Here is a 6,419-nt window from a genome sequence, read left to right as displayed (position 1 = left end):
ATCGATCAAGCTGCTCCTAAAAGCACGAAAGCTGTCTCAAAGAAGAAGTCATCCAAAGGATCATCGCCAACCATGTCCACTGAACCTTTTCTGAGGGAAACAACTCAACTGTTCTCCCTCGATCCTAATGATTACGATGAATCGATTCAAGTGATGATCGAGTTCATCACTCATCATCCGATTGCAGTTCCTATCTAAAAGATTGCAGACCCTCCCATTCCTCTTTCTCTACTGCATTTGGCCTTTGATCGTATCAAGATTGAAGATGGAGTTCTGGAAACACGCATTACTAGTGATAGACATGTGCCCATTCACAAATCGACATTCTTGAAAGCTATTGGGGTTGTAGAAAACTCTCCAAATTTCAAAGTTCAAGAACCCACGGCTGAAGAGTTTTAGTCGTTTCTGAATCACATTGGGTATAATGAAGAATACAAAGCAAAAAACTTCAAGAAATCAGCTGTGTTCGGATTGTGGACTGTCTTAATGCACTTCATCATTCGAGGTTTATCGGGCAAGCATGGCGGAACAGATTCATTGAGCAAAGATTGGCTGTATGTAGTCTACAACATCTACTCTGGAAAAACCAACGGTGTTGATCTTTCCGAAGTGCTATGACAAGACGTTTTTGAAGTTTGCCATCAACCGTAAGCCACACGAGATCTCTAGTCCTCGCTTTTGGGCTCTCACTATCCAACATCTCTACAAGGAACGCCAAGAACCCATTCATGTCAACGTCATTCCGTAAGAGGTATTTCTCTCTTTAAAACTATCAAGACTTATCGCCTTCCGGACCAAAGGTCTTTCAGACCTGTTAGACGTTTACCAGAACATATGTTGGCCCTTATTTCGTCTGAATCCCCTTATTTGAAACGACATATAGAGACTTCGGTTGTGTACAACCCTACACAATCTACCCATGTCTCTATTGCGCCCACTTCGGACGCGGGTAAAGCAGTGGCTTCCGCATGCAAGAAAAAGAAGTCTGCCAAAAGAAAGACTTCACTCTCAAAGCCTAAGGCCAAAGAGAGATCCCAAGTCGACCCGTCCTCTCAATAGGAAGGTGTCAACGAAATTCAGGCCGACTCTAGCCATCTGAACACCCCACCAACCCACTCATCCGAGGTACCCCTCGATGTTTCAAAAACACAAGCACACACTCACGGGGAGTCTGCTCATAATCCACCCTCACCTTCTCAAAAAGGTGATGATGATGTTGAACAAGGTTCCTTGCACCCCCTGGAACAAACCCACGTGTCACCTTTGATATCCGAAGTGGGAGCTGTCCCTCCTAGTTCTGATGCCTTAACTGGTCTGATACCCGGAAGGAGTACAGGACGACCAGGTGTTAACGACCCACTTTGGGAAGACTTCGTTGACAGGGCCCAATCGAGACATCCATAACTTACTAGATCTCAGGTGGAAGCAACCCTCATCTCTATGAGGAATAGGGAAATTGAAAGCAACATGCCCTTCATTGTCCCTGCTGATGATGTAACTGATATAGAGTTTACTTCTGGAGAAACTCCCTCACATCCACTTCATGATGGAATGCACTCCGATTCTAATGAAGACTTGTTTGATGAAATAATATTTACTGATGATGAAACCTCAATTCCTGCTCCAAAAATGTTTTCCTCCTCACGATTTCCTTCAAAGCCTTCCTCATTCAGGCCAGATATGGATTTCAGACTCTCCTGCTCCTATTCGGAACCTGCTGATGAACAACCAAACAAGGAGGATCATGTCCAAGACACTCCTGGCGACGAAACTAAGTCCATTCCTAAGCACATCAACATCGCTCTTACTCCTCCTGACTCTCCTCAACAGCCACCTAATCCGAAGGCTGACAAAAACAAGTCCCGGAATTCCACTTCGGACACCGGATCTTCCGCAGGAGACCACGTTGATCCTTTTACCCTGCATGAAATCCATGCCTCTTTTTCGGATACTATGAAAAAGGTGAATGCTATCGAAGCTTCAGTGGCCGGACTCAACACAAGACTTGACGTCAAGGTTTCCAGATTATATTCCAAATTGGATGCAATTCTGAAATCTTTGTCCGCAATCAACACATCCAAACCAACCATTGCTGATCGTGAAGCCCAGCTTGATCAACTCATCTCCTTACGTCTCAAGCATATCGTTGAGGAAGTTGAAAAGAAATATGATGAAAGTGTCGATCACTACTTTGACACTATCCCCAAGATGTTGAAGGTCCATGACGATATGTTGAATGCTTCCAATGAACTTATTAAGCAAACACATATTCGTCATGAGAAGCAGATCCAACGTCTAGAAAAGGAGATCCGGAAGAAGGATGAGATGAATCTCATCATACAACAGGTCCTCATCAAGCTTCTTCGATCCTGCAGAATATTGTGGGTGTTCCGAACACAAGTTCGATGACATGATCCCTATTCTCTCCAACGTGTTCAACCATCTTATAGCCCAGGCCCCCACTACTGAAGCATATGAGTCCCTCACCCTTCAACTCAACACCAGCTTTCAGAATGTGTTTTGAGAAATTTTCTGATTTGAAGGAATCCATTGCACTTGCACCGGTTGTCAGGCCTACCGTTGCAAGAGGGGGAGAAGGCCCAAGTCAACCATGGAAGACTGCCTCAGAATATAACCTCTGAGATGAAGATGGAAATTCCGATGATAAAGTCCAAGTTCTTTCCGGACTTCTAGGAAATGATGATGATGATGAAAGTGATGAAGAGGAAGTGGAGTATGTCACCAACGCTATAGTTGGACTCCAAGCACCAAAGAAATTTCCTGCCAAGGTACTTACGGATGAAGAGCAACAAATTTGGTCTGCAGTCTCGTGGCCATCCACTCTGCCGGATGTGTTTCAAATAAGTGTTGAAATGGCTAAGGCCAAAAGCCAACTGACTGCTGATGCCTTCCGATCCACCTCCTCGATCCTTCCTCCTATTCCGGCTCCAAAGATAGCTCCAATCGATGAAGGCTCCCCACTCCGGAAGCCAGATGACATTCCGGAAGAGCCCATGCCTTCCTCTTCTCAACCGTTCATTATTGATGAAAATATGCAACACATCATCTCCACTCTTCAGAAGAAACAAAAAGACAAAGGAAAGAAGCCCATTTCGGACCATCCCTTCAATACTCCTCACATGACGGAACGGAGTGGCTGGTGTGAAGAAGAGATCCTTCAAGCTCTTGAAGAAATCATCTGGATTCAATCCTTCAAGGATGATAATCCACATCCGATGCTAGGGATCTCTCTACTTTGCAGAGATGGAATTCTAAAGGATGTCGATATAGTACCCTTCATGTACTATGACATTCCCAACGACGATTCGGAACAACATGATCTTCCTCTCTCTCTCCATTCAGTAAGTTTTACACCAAATTCTCACCTCTCCATCCGAAGGATGATCCTCAAGTGATCATCCGAACCGAGCAAGAAAGACTGAAGACCTTTTATGACAAGAACGTACATCCTCTCAAACAAGTGTGGTCTCGGAAAAGGATCACTAAGATCTCCGGATTCGAAAGAAAAATTCTGACTAAATTTGAACTCAACTACGTTTTATTCCGGTTTCACATCTTCCGGAACAAACCAACCTGCAAGACCATTACGGATGCTTATTTCCCTTCTCTTTCTCCAAATGATATCCTAAACATTGATGCTCACTTCCGAAGCATCCACTCAGATGATCTCAACATGGGAGCTTACCATTCTACCTTAAGCTTTCTTAAGGACTATATTGCTGAGTTTTGCAGAAGCGATTATGAATTGGCCCACCTATTTGGAACATACAATTTTTTTTCCAAAATTGACTTCAAACTTCCTGAAGCTGAAACCCTTGCAGAGGGACCAATTGATGAACCGGTGTTAGGCTTTGTATACCATCAAAGAAAAACAAATCAGAAGGACTTCTTCCGAGTCCAAGACAAGCACCTGGTTCCAACTAAGGCTCTTTAGAAGTTCATCACTCGAGCATCCAAGTCCGAAGCTCCATAGCATGTAAAGGAAAAGTTTGTAAGCCAGCTACAATGGTATATTATGGTTCAAGAATAGCTGTACACGGCATACGTTTTCGTCAAGGAAGATTCAAGATGAACTCACCAGCTTGCTAAGTTCACTTAGGAGGAGATTGTTGGAACCTGAAAGTGAACCTCTAGCAATCAATATCCTTGTATGTTCTGAACTCAGCCTGTTCCGGAGTCAGATGGAGTTTCCAAAGTCAGAAGCCTTCCGTAGTCATTCAAGTTCAGGAGTGAAGATGGTGTCCGGAACCATGTCTATGTTTTGGAGTTGATGTTGTCTGAATCAATGTTTTATCCATTTTTATTAATTGTATTTGTCATTTAGCTTGATGTTACATTTCATAGGACTAAATCTATTTTGTCAAACTTGGATAATCAGAGTGTCAGAAGTAACTCTATTATCCAATCTTATGTATGTAAGTCAGTTTATACTATGTATCATGTTCTCCTATTTATATGAGTTTTCAATGACAAATCAACAGACGGATTATGTCACACCCCCAAACCGGAACGGCGAAAACGTTCGGGGGCAGAGGACCTCATGTTTAGTATCACAAGACATACATCATAGTAATCAAAGTAACAAACAACCATTGTATTAATATTAAAGTGTTTACAAAGTAGGTGGTTCACATAAGATAGACTACAAAAGTAAATAACAAAACAAGACATGAAGTTACTATGCTCCATCTTCTGAATCCCAGCGCGCGTACCTGTCTACTAGTTACCTGAGAATACAAGTTTTTTTTGAAAGAGTAGATCAACATTTAAGCTGGTGAGTTTATAAGTATTTTAGTGATGTAATAGTAAGTTGAAAGTTCTTTTAGAAAAGTTCGCCTGTTCCTCCAGAAGATCCTATATCTTCTGATATGATGAAAGATAAGTAAAAATGACTCTACAATCCTTTCTATGAATGCTAAATGGATACAAGTTATATAGAATCCAGATCAAACAAACAACCGATTGTGTGAATCTTCCCTAAGCCCACAGCCAAACAAGGAACAGGGAATGAGGCGGAAGTCACACATCCCATTGTTTGTTAGATCATTACTGTATATAACCCTGGTGTATTCATTTGGTACTCACAGATTTAATTGTAATAGTTCCTCTATATTTGTAGGAAACATTCTTTAAGAAAAACTCTTATTTCCTTTAGTAAAAATGGTAACCACAATAGTTCCTTCTATAGTCACTTAGTTTATACAAACTATATATAATATAATATCGAATGGATAATTAATTGTGTGAATCTGCCCTAAACCCACAACCAAACAAGGAACAGGAAGTAAAATGGAAATAACACATCCAACTATCTATCAGATATTAATTATATATAACCCTGATGTATTAACTAAGGTTTTATAGAATTAACCACTTAAGGTCCTTTAAGTTATACTGGTTTATTAAAATGGATTAAAACTTTCACTAATAAGTTTCTAGTTTAGTTTACTCAATTTTCTATCTAAAAGTATGTTTTTGTACTAGAAAACGGTGTATTGAATTTGTATATTATGACCTGACCCATACCTGGTACTCCATATGATTACTTGGTGTATACCGAATATATATCTAGTTAAGATCGAATAGATAGTAGACTGGGTGCATCTGCTCTAAGCCCACAACCAAACAAGGAACAGTAAATAGAGCGGAAGGCACACATCCTACTACCTGCTGGACTCGATTAATATATATCCCTGGTGTATCTACCGAGGAATCATAAAGTTAGCATTATAGCCCCCCTTCTAACTGAATGTTCATGTTACGAGTAAGTTATGTGGCATTATTCTAATATTTGAAAAACTACTAGAAGTAATGAAATCCTGTACTCTTAACGCCTCAGTCGATACTGTTGTGAGTTATGTATATATTTATTTGTGTTATTTATTATTTTCCGGTACTTTGTAGATGTACCCTTTATAAATAACTCCGGTATGATATATTGTTACCTCGTGTTTGCTAACCCTGGTATGTTGTATTTGTACCTTTGTTAGTGCAAACCCAGTATGATGTATTATTACCTCGTGTTTGCTAACCTTGGTACGTGGTATTCATACCTTTGTTAGTGCAAACCCGGTATCATGTGTTATTACCTCATGTTTTCTAACCCTGGTACGTTGTATTTGTACCTTTGTTAGTGCAAACCCGGTATGATGTGTTATTACCTCGTGTTTGCTAACCCTGGTACGTTGTATTTGTACCTTTGTTAGTGCAAACCCGGTATGATGTGTTATTACCTCGTGTTTGCTAACCCTGGTACGTTGTATTTGTACCTTTGTTAGTGCAAACCCGGTATGATGTGTTAACATAATTTGTTATAAACAATGAGTTAAAGATACGATCTCTTCCTAGGATACTAGGAATATATAGTATAAGTGTGTAATTCATGATTTGTTCTTCTG

Source organism: Lactuca virosa, chromosome 2 (assembly GCF_052849685.1).
Source record: "Lactuca virosa cultivar CGN04683 chromosome 2, Lactuca_virosa_CGN04683_v6, whole genome shotgun sequence".
NCBI lineage: Eukaryota > Viridiplantae > Streptophyta > Magnoliopsida > Asterales > Asteraceae > Lactuca > Lactuca virosa.
This window is presented reverse-complemented; position numbering follows the sequence as displayed.